Raw genomic sequence first — 11,804 nt, 5'->3', positions numbered from 1 at the left:
AGCTCAACTTTGAGATGAACAAAAGAAACTACACCTTGGCTGAGTTGTTGACTGAACTTCAGTCGGCAGAGGATCTCATGAACCAAGCTAAGGCTGCGATGGTTAGCTCGTCACATCGTTCCTCTGGCCCTAGGCCTGGCGCAGGAAAGAAGAAAGTGACGAACCAGGTCGTACCTAAGGAAGCTAAGGGAAAGAAAAAGAGGAGGTCGGGAAAGAAGCAAACAGGAAAGTGTTTCAAGTGTGGTGAGAAGGGGCATTGGAAGCCAAACTGCCCCAAAAAGGGTAAGGCTACAGGTATGCACCAAGCTCTAGTTGTCGAGTCATGTTTGGCTTAGACTTCATCTCATACTTGGGTTATAGACACTGGAGCGACTGATCATATTTGTTTTGATCCTGACTTAATGCAGGTGACAAGACGACTATATGATGGAGAGATCGAAGTCCAGCTGGGCGACGCTACTAAAGTGGCGGCCGTAGCAGTGGGAGACGTTTATTTGCGTTTTAGTAGTGATAGATTTTTGGTTATGAAGAATGTTTTGTTGATACCTTCTTTTAGAAGAAATTTAATTTCAGTTTCTAAATTGGTTTTTGATGGATATTCGATTTCTTTTAATGACAGTTGTGTTATTAAGAAAGATGGTTCTTATATCTGTCGTGGTATCATGGAAAACAATCTGTACACAATCATATCTACACAATTTAATAATCGCAAATTAGAACTCAATAATGCATCGAAAATTTCAAAGAAAAGAAAGGAACCTTCAAGTTCAATGAACGAAACGTACTTATGGCACCTTAGACTTGGTCATGCCAACCAAAGAAGGATTCAAACTCTAGTGGACCAAGACCTTGTTAAAGGTCTAGACACTGAGACGTTTCCTACGTGTGAATCCTGCTTGGAAGGCAAGATGACTAAGAGACCTTTTAGGGTGAAAGGTAATAGGGCCAAGGAAGTACTAGAACTCGTTCATACTGATGTGTGTGGACCAATGTCAACCGAGGCAAGAGGCGGCTTTTGCTATTTCATCACCTTTATTGATGATTACTCGAAAGTTGGATGTGTTTATTTGATGCGCTTTAAGTCTGAATCTTTTGACAAGTTCAAAGAGTTTAAGGCTTATGCGGAGACGCGTCATGGAAAACGTATCAAAAGCCTGCGATCTGATCGCGGAGGCGAATACCTTAGTGCCGAGTTTTTGGACTACTTATCGGTAGAGGGAATTGAATCCCAACTGACTGCGCCGGGCACACCCCAGCAGAATGGCGTAGCTGAAAGAAGGAACAGAACCTTGTTGAACATGGTTCGATCGATGATGAGTTATGCACGACTGCCTATTTTCCGCGAGCCATATTTTAGACAATTTACCGTCAAAATCTGTTCCTGCCACTCCATATGAGTTGTGGAATGGGCGCAAGCCCAATCTAGAACATATCAAGATATGGGGGTGTCCAGCTCACGTTTTGGAAAATGATCCAACTAAGCTGGACTCAAGGACAGAGTTATGTTTGCCTATAGGTTACCCCAAAGGTTCGAAAGCTTATGAATTCTATAGTCTCCGAGACAAGAAAGTCATTGTGAGCACTCACGCGACATTCTTAGAGGAAGACTTTGTTATGAATCATAAACCCAGTAGTGAGGTGGCTCTAGAAGATCTCACTTTAGTAACAAGTTCCATTAACCAAGAACAATTACCTATTGTACAACCAATTCCGAACCTTCAACTTCTACACCTAATGTTGTAGTGCCACGCCGCAGTGGGAGGGTCTCTCATGAGCCCGAAAGGTACATTGGTTTGGGAGAATCTATGGATCACTCCTCGGACAACAATGTACTAGATCCCTGGAATTTTGCAGAGGCGCAGGCGGATGTCGATCATTGTCAGTGGGTAAGTGCAATGGATTCGAACTACAATCTATGATAGACAAAGACGTATACGATTTATCTGTCCTACCCGAAGGTTGTATTGCCATTGGGAGCAAGTGGATATACAAATGTAAACGTGGACCCGATAGACGAGTTAAAGTCTTTAAGGCAAGACTAGTGGCTAAGGGGTACACCCAAAAGGAAGGTGTCGATTACGACGAGACCTTCTCCCCAGTGGCCATGCTCAAATCGATCCGGATTCTATTGTCTATAGCAGCTTACATGGATTGGGATGTGTGGCAGATGGACGTTAAGACTACGTTCTTGAACGGTAGTCTTGAGGAGACCATCTACATGGAACAACCCGAGGGTTATGCCGTCAAGGGCAAAGAACACATGGTTTGGAAGCTTAAGAAGGCCATCTATGGCCTCAAGCAAGCATCTAGATCATGGAATCAGTGCTTCGATCAAACTGTTCACAAGTTTGGATTCGAAAAATGCCCTAACGAGAGCTGCATGTACAAGAAGGTTGAGAAGGGGAATGTGGTGTTCTTAGTTTTATATGTAGATGACATTCTTCTAATTAGAAACAACTAAAAAGATGTTGTCATCAGTACGAACGTGGTTGTCAAACCAGTTCGAGATGAAGGATATGGGAGACGCGGGACACATTCTAGGTATCAAGGTCCTACGGGACCGTGAGAAAAGGATGTTGTGCTTATCTCAAGAACCTTACATCGACACTGTACTTAGTCGCTTTAGCATGCAAGATGCCAAGAAAGGTTTCTTACCTTTTAGACATGACATCCATTTATCTCAAGAGATGTGTCCTAAGACAGCATCTGAGATAGCAGAGATGAGAAGGATACCATACGCTTCGGCAGTTGGTAGTCTCATGTATGCTATGCTTTGTACAAGGCCTGATATTTGCTTTGTTGTTGGCATGGTAGCAAGATATCAGTCAAATTCGGGCCAAGGACATTGGACTGCAGTAAAGAATATACTCAAGTACCTTAAACGGACTAAGGACTATGTTCTAGTTTACAAAGCAGGCGAGCTCTGTCCTTTGGGATATACTGATTCAGACTTTCAAGCTGATTAAGACTCGAGAAAATCTACTTCTGGTTATGTGTTTACCTTAGGAGGTGGAGCCGTAATTAGGAAGAGCGTAAAGCAGAAATGCATTGCAGACTCTACCATGGAAGTCGAATATGTGGGCGCTTCGGAGGCAACAAATGAGGCTGTATGGCTCAAGAACTTTCTTATGGACTTAGGCATGGTTACGAATCTGCCCAAGAGCATCACCATTTATTGTGACAATTATGGTGCTGTGGCGAATTCGAAGGAACCAGCTCATAAAGCGAGCAAACATATAGAGATGAAGTATCATATCATTAGAGATATAGTGCAGAGAGGAGACATACAAGTGGTCAAGATTGCGTCAGAGAACAACCTGACAGATCCCTTTACAATGAAGGAACTGGCAGCGGAAGCGGTGCGACGTCATTAACATAATTTAATAATTATTAATCGCACAAATAAATCACATAATAATCAGATCTATTTAGCGGATTATTTAGAAAAAATCTATTCGCGTAATTCTCACATGTATCATGCTCATAACTTGAATTAATCATGCTTTAAGAATATTGAAACCTAAAACATGCTTTTCTACGGAGCAGAAATAATACCTAATTAATTCTCCAAAGAATTGAAGATGGCTAGCAGCTTCTCCACGTGACGCTTTGAATACTAGACCACAAATCTTCTCTCTGGTTCCCGAACTGTACTCCGATATCAGTGTGGGCTGATCTCACCAGAATACTAGGACTTAAATAAAGAAGACAGAAGAAATCCTTTTAGGAATAGGACAAAATTTCGAGCTCCTCTACTCTACAGAGGGGGGACGAAAATTTTGAGTATTAAAATTATCATTTCTGTCTCCTTTATTCTCCTATTTATATTAAGTTCCTTTTGGGCCCAGACAGGGATCTATGGAAGGTTTTGGATATGGGCTCATCCAATTTACTTTTTACTAATTAAATTGAACCCACAATTTAATATAAGCTTAATTGGAATATTACGAGCAGCCACTACAGAAGTAATATTGAACTCTCCCCATCCAAATCCGAAATTATAAGTAATCCGGGTTTCCGTTTTAACTTTCATTTCCCGCGCTTAAGATAAAAATGTCCATTAATTAATTAATGTCTGCTATGGACTTAATTAATTAACTTCTTATTAATTCCAAGAGTGGACTTAGCATGAAACGCTTATTTATTATTCATAGAGTAATCAAACTCCAACTAGCTAGGTTCCGAATAATAAAACCTTGTTTCGCGCTCCTCTTGAGGACATTATCAAACGAGACTCACCTCGCGCATGATTCAATATAATAGCAATCCTAGCACCGCTAGATATTAATCACCACTACCCAATATATCAGGATTATTGGGTTACGAAAAACCCGCACCATTTGATAAGTCAAAGTAATGCATAATCAATACCGTATGCTCAATGCTAACCTACATTGATTAAGAAACAAATATTTATCAAGACCTCGCCTTTCAGTAGATAGCCTAAGGACAAGTCTTGCTGTTAGATCCGTTCAGTGCTATACCACACCAATGTCATCTTATTTCAGTAAGGCTTAGAAATATGCGGACTGACATTGCAACCTTTCTCGATGGATAGTCTAATTCCATCTAGGTTGTGAAATTCTTCTTTTTCTTTGTTTAGGACTGACCGTGTTACCTTAAAGTGGACGCCGCCCACAACCGGTCTACTAAAACAAAGACTTAGACCTTGTTAAGTTAACTTATACATTTAAACATGCAATTAACATCCATTAAATGTAAAACATAACAACATTATGACAAAAATAATCTGTTTTATTCCTTGGAAAATAAAATAAGAGTTTTACAGTATTCAATCACTCGAAACGTGATTTCTAGTATACAAACTCTAACAATCTCCCACTTATACTCAAAACACTTTCGAGTATACAAAATGTGCTAACGTCTAATTCTCCCACTTATACTGAAAGCGGATTGAGGTCTTGAATTAGTCGAACTCCCATTCCTTCAACATGGCTCTCAAACGGCTTGACCGCTAATGCCTTAGTGAAAGGATCTGCCAGGTTGTTTTCTGACTCAATCTTGACCACTTGTATGTCTCCTCTCTGCACAATATCTCTAATGATAAGATCATTTCGTTGGCAGAAAGGATCCAATCCATAAACACGGAAACGAAACAAAGTTCGTTCCCTTTCGTCAAGTAGGCATAGTTGATTTTCTCGAATCTACATCAGCTTGAAAGTCTGAATCTGTATATCCTAAAGGACAGAGCTCGGCTGCATTGTAAACTAGAACATAGTCCTTAGTCCGATTAAGGTACTTGAGTATGTTCTTTACGGCAGTCCAATGTCCTTGGCCGGGATTTGATTGATATCTTGCTACCATGCCAACAACAAAGCAAATATCGGGTCTAGTACAAAGCATAGCATACATGAGACTACCAACAGCCGAGGCATATGGTATTCTTCTCATCTCTGCTATCTCAGATGATGTCTTAGGACACATCTCTTGAGATAAATGGATGCCATGTCTAAAAGGTAAGAAACCTTTCTTGGCATCTTGCATGCTAAAGCGTCTAAGTACTGTATCGATGTAAGATTCTTGGGATAAGCACAACGTTCTCTTTGCACGGTTCCGAAGAACCTTGATACCGAGAATGTGTCCCGCATCACCCATATCTTTCATCTCGAACTGGCTGGACAACCAAGTTCGTACTGATGACAACATCTTTTTATTGTTTCCAATTAGAAGAATGTCATCTACATATAAAACTAAGAACACAACATTTCCCTTTTCAACCTTCTTATACACGCAGCTTTCATTGGGGCATTTTTCGAATCCAAACTTTTGAACAGTTTGATCAAAACACTGGTTCCATGATCTAGATGCTTGCTTGAGGCCATAAATGGCCTTCTTAAGCTTCCAAACCATGTGTTCCTTGCCCTTTACCACATAGCCTTCGGGTTGTTCCATGTAGATGGTCTCCTCAAGACTCCCGTTTAAAAACGCAGTCTTAACGTCCATCTGCCATACTTCCCAATCCATGTAAGCTGCTATAGACAAAAGTATACGGATCGATTTGAGCATGGCCACTGGGGAGAAGGTCTCATCGTAATCGATGCCTTCCTTTTGGGTATACCCCTTAGCCACTAGTCTTGCCTTGAAGACTTTAACTCGTCCATCGGGTCCACGTTTACGTTTGTATATCCACTTGCTCCCAATGGCAGTACAGCCTTCGGGTAGGACAGACAAATCATAGACGTCTTTGTCTACCATTGATTGTAGTTCCGAATCCATTGCTTTCACCCATTCGCAATGATCGACATCTGCCTGCGCCTCTGCAAGATTCCAGGGATCAAGTACATTGTTGTCCGAGGAGTGATCCATACACTCTCCCAAACCAATGTATCTTTCGGGCTCATGAGAGACCCTCCCACTGCGACGCGGCACTACAACATCTGGAGTATTAGTTGAAGTTTCTGGAATTGTTGTTACACTAGGTAATTGTTCTTGGTTAATGGAAGTTGTGACTGGAGTTAGCTCTTCAAGAGCTATCTCACTGCTGGTCTTATGATTCATTACAAAGTCTTCCTCTAAGAATGTGGCATGAGTGCTCACAATTACTTTCTGATCTCGGAGACTATAGAATTCATAAGCTTTCGATCCTCTAGGGTAACCTATAAACACACATACCTCCGTCCTAGATTCCAGCTTAGTTGGATCCTTTTCCAATACATGGGCCGGACACCCCCACACTCTGAGATGTTCCAGATTGGGCTTTCGCCCAGTCCACAACTCATATGGGGTAGTAGGAACTGATTTAGAAGGTAAGTTGTCTAATATATAGCTTGCTGATAGCAAAGCATGCCCCCAAAACGAAATAGGTAACCGTGCATAACTCATCATCGATCGGACCATGTTTAATAAGGTCCTATTCCTTCTTTCAGCTACGCCATTCTGCTGGGGTGTGCCCGGCGCAGTCAGTTGGGATTGAATTCCCGCCACTGATAAGTAGTCCAAAAACTCGGCACTTAGGTACTCGCCTCCGCGATCAGATCGCAGGCATTTGATACTCTTGCCATGACGCGTCTCTACTTTAGCCTTAAACTCCTTGAACTTGTCAAAAGTTTCAGACTTGTAGCGCATCAAATAGACGTATCCAATTTTCGAGAAGTCATCTATAAAGGTGACGAAATATCGAAAACCGCCCCTTGCCTCGGTTGACATTGGTCCACACACATCAGTATGAATGAGCTCAAGTACTTCCTTGGCCCTATTACCCTTTGACCTAAAAGGTCTCTTGGTCATCTTGCCTTCCAAACAGGATTCACACTTCGAAAACGGTTCCTTTTCAAGACCTTTAATAAGATCTTGATCAACCATCGCATGAATCCTTCTTTCGTTGGCATGACCAAGTCTAAGGTGCCATAAGTACGTTTCATTCATTGAAATTGAAGGTTCTTTTCTTTTCTTAGAAATTATCGATGTAGCATTGAGTTCTGATTTACGTTGATTAAACTGTGTAGAAGTGATTGTGTACAGATTGTTTTCCATGATACCACGACAGATATAAGAACCATCTTTCTTAATAACGCAATTGTCATTAAAAGAAATCGAATATCCATCAAAAGACAATTTAGAAACTGAAATTAAATTTCTTCTAAAAGAAGGTATCAACAAAACATTCTTCAAAATAAAAAATCTATCACTAGAAAAACGCAAATAAACGTCTCCCACTGCAACGGCCGCCACTTTAGTAGCGTCGCCCAGCTGGACTTCGATCTCACGATCATGTAACCATCTTGTCACCTGCATTAAGTCAGGATCAAAACATATATGATCAGTTGCTCCAGTATCAATAACCCACGTATGAGTAGATGTCGAAGCCAAACATGACTCGACTACTAGAGCATGGTGCATACCTGTAGCCTTGCCCTTTTTAGGACAGTCTGGCTTCCAATGACCTTTCTCTCCACACTTGAAGCATTTTCCAGTAGGCTTCTTATCGGCTCTTCTTCTTTCCCTTAGCATTCTTAGCTGCCACTGGGTTCGGTGCCTTTTTCTTTCCTGCGCGAGGCTTAGAGCCAGAGGAATTAGGCGCCAAACTCAGCATAGCTACTTTAGCTTGAACCATAAGGTCCTCCGCCGACTGAAGTTCAGTCAGCAGCTCAGCCAAAGTGTAATCCCGCTTGTTCATCTCGAAATTGAGCTTGAACTGCTGGAAGCTAGGGGGAAGACTCTGAAGGATTATAGTAATCTGGGACTCGGGATCGATCGTCCCTCCCAAAACCTCAATCTGGTTGAGGTGGCTCATCATCTCGAGGACATGTTGCCTCACAGATGTGCCTTCCTTCATAGTAGCACTTAGCCATCTCATTCGCCTTATGCCACCGTTTATGCGCATTCTGAACTCCCACCGAGGCATTAGCCGCGGGAACTGGAGGCTGTGGAGTAGTGAGCACAAACTTGTACTCTTCTGCTGTGAGAACGATATCCAAATTTTGTTTCCATTCTATGTAATTTTGGCCCTCGAGTTTGTTTTCTTTGAGAATTGCAGAAAGAGGATTAAAAGACATCTTGACGGATTTTATTGCACTGCAAACAGAAGAATTTACTATTTGTCATAAACTTATGTAAGGAAATTGAGTAGATTAACCATAAAACTTTTCAAAATCTTACAACAGCAAAATTAATAAATTGTATCCTCCTTTGGAGGTTAATACGCATTAAAATTTTGACAATTTTACTGGTCACAACACCGACGAATAGTCCAGAGACCACAAGACATGGCATGGCCGCCTAATGTTGCCTAAGCACGACCATCAGATTTAGCATTACAGAATTTTATTTCTACAACACACTCCCATAACAATGTTCATGTGCTGATAACAAAACCAAGCTATCTCTGATTAAATTCCTAGGATTATTGAACTACTTTGCAGGTGGCAATAAATTGGGAACCACTTTCTAGTTCATTCTATTTATTATGTGAGAAGTCCGCCCTTAGGAACTTATTGTTTTCGTAGGATTATTGTCCCTACTTTGCAGGTGGCAATAATATTAGAAAATCAGCTTCACAAAATATGGCAGTCCAACCGATGGAGACCATATATAAACTTTTAGTTCATAATTATCGCTTAGATATTTGGGTTATGGTTTTTCATTAATTATCCTTTAGCCTTAAGGCAGATTAAGGCTAATTAAATTCTGTTGGTATTTAATTGACTGGATAATTAAATCTTTTATTATCTTTAGTATCTTAGTTTAGGAATTATTAATCTAGAATTTAATTCTTATTCATGTCATACTATAAGATATATCTAAAATAAAGTACATTATTTATAATCTTAATTAGACATGAAAAATTAAATTCATATAATTTCCATATTCAAGATTAGGAAGAAAACAATTTTATACTCCCTCCGTCCGTGAATAGGAGTCCCAGTTGAGTTGGGTGCGGATTTTAAGAAAAGTTTGAGTGTAATAATTTAAGTGTGTGATAGTGGAATGTGGGACCCATTTATATTATTATTTGCAATCAAAGTGGATTAAAATTAATTGCAGCTTCTAAATTAAGGGAAAAGTGGGGTCATTTTTTATACTCCCAAGATAAAATGTCTAACCGGGACTCCTAATGGCGGACGGATGAAAATGGCCAACCGGGACTCCTATTCGCGGACGGAGGGAGTATTATTTAATGTAATCTTATATATCTATCTTATTAAGGATTCTAGATATATATAATAATTAGGAAACCATTAAATTATTCTTATCTATATCATCTAGGATATAAAATATTCATAGATATAGAAAATAATCAAAATATTCCTAAAATCTAGGGAAATCTTCCCAAAATATTTTATTTCATTAAATAATATTATTTTTAATGATATCTTTTAATTTAGGAAATAAATAATCATTAAAATAATCTTTCGTCAATATCTTGTTGTTCGAGGTTTGCACGAATCAACACGACGAAGATTTGCATCGGGCTCCGCCTAGGGTTTTCGGGCTTGGCCGGCGGCGCGCACGAGCCCTTGCTCGTCAGCGCGTCGCCTTATGTCCGTCGACCCTCGGCTCCCACTGTTTCGACACCCCTCTTTGATTGCATGTAGTGCGATTCGTCCTGGCGCAAGCGCCGACGAATCGCACATCTCGTGCGTTCGAATAATTCAAGTTCTTGATTCGAATGTTCTTGAGTTCATCATGCATAAAAATAAACAATAAAATACAAGAACATGCTTCGAAATCAAATAACACATACATACATGAATTTCGCGAAATTTAAATCCAAATAATCAGAGCCAAAAACCTGGCTCTGATACCAACTGAAGGAACTGGCAGCGGAAGCGGTGCGGTCATTAACATAATTTAACAATTATTAATTGCACAAATAAATCACATAATAATCAGATCTATTTAGCGGATTATTTAGACAAAATCTATTCGCGTAATTCTCACATGTATCATGCTCATAACTTGAATTAATCATGTTTTAAGAATATTGAAACCTAAAACATGCTTTTCTACGGAGCAGAAATAATATCTAATTAATTCTCCAAGGAATTGAAGATGGCTAGCAGCTTCTCCACGTGACGCTTTGAATACTAGACCACAAATCTTCTCTCTGGTTCCCGAACTGTACTCCGATATCAGTGTGGGCTGATCTCACCAGAATACTAGGACTTAAATAAAGAAGACAGAAGAAATCCTTTTAGGAATATGACAAAATTTCGAGCTCCACTCTCTATAGGGGGGGACGAAAATTTTGAGTATTAAAACTTATCATTTCTGTCTCCTTTATTCTCCTATTTATATAAAGTTCCTTTTGGGCCCAGACAGGGATCTATGGAAGGTTTTGGATATGGACTCATCCAATTTACTTTTTACTAATTAAATTGAACCCACAATTTAATATAAGCTTAATTGGAATATTACGAGCAGCCACTACAGAAGTAATATTGAACTCTCCTCATCCAAATCCGAAATTATAAGTAATCCGGGTTTCCGTTTAACTTTCATTTCCTGCGCTCAAGATAAAAATGTCCATTAATTAATTGATGTCTGCTATGGACTTAATTAATTAACTTCTTTTTATTCCAAGAGTGGACTTAGCGTGAAACACTTATTTATTATTGATAGAGTCATCAAACTCCAACTAGCTAGGTTCTGAATAATAAAACCTTGTTTCGCGCTCCTTTTGAGGACATTATCAAACGAGACTCTCTTCGTGCACGATTCAATATAATAGCAATCCTAGCACCGCTAGATATTAATCACCACTACCCAATATATCAGGATTATTGGGTTACGAAAAACCCGCACCATTTGATAAGTCAAAGTAATGCATAATCAATACCGTATGCTCAATGCTAACCTACATTGATTAAGAAACAAATATTTATCAAGACCTCGCCTTTCAGTAGATAGCCTAAGGGCAAGTCTTGCTGTTAGATCCGTTCAGTGCTATACCACACTAATGTCATCTTATTTCAGTAAGGCTTAAAAATATGCGGACTGACATTGTAACCTTTCTCGATGGATAGTCTAATTCCATCTAGGTTGTGAAATTCTTCTTTTTCTTTGTTTAGGACTGACCGTGTTACCTTAAAGTGGACGCCGCCCACAACCGGTCTACTAAAACAAAGACTTAGACCTTGTTAAATTAACTTATACATTTAAACATGCAATTAACATCCATTAAATGTAAAACATAACAACATTATGACAAAAATAATCTGTTTTATTCTTTGGAAAATAAAATAAGAGTTTTAGGCCATCCGCAACGCTATCTCTTATCTGTCTCTTAACCGTCTCATCTCTTCACTATTCATGGGCCCCACTGTACTTTTCAGCTCATCTCT

Source organism: Salvia hispanica, chromosome 6 (genome assembly GCF_023119035.1).
Source record: "Salvia hispanica cultivar TCC Black 2014 chromosome 6, UniMelb_Shisp_WGS_1.0, whole genome shotgun sequence".
NCBI lineage: Eukaryota > Viridiplantae > Streptophyta > Magnoliopsida > Lamiales > Lamiaceae > Salvia > Salvia hispanica.
This window is presented reverse-complemented; position numbering follows the sequence as displayed.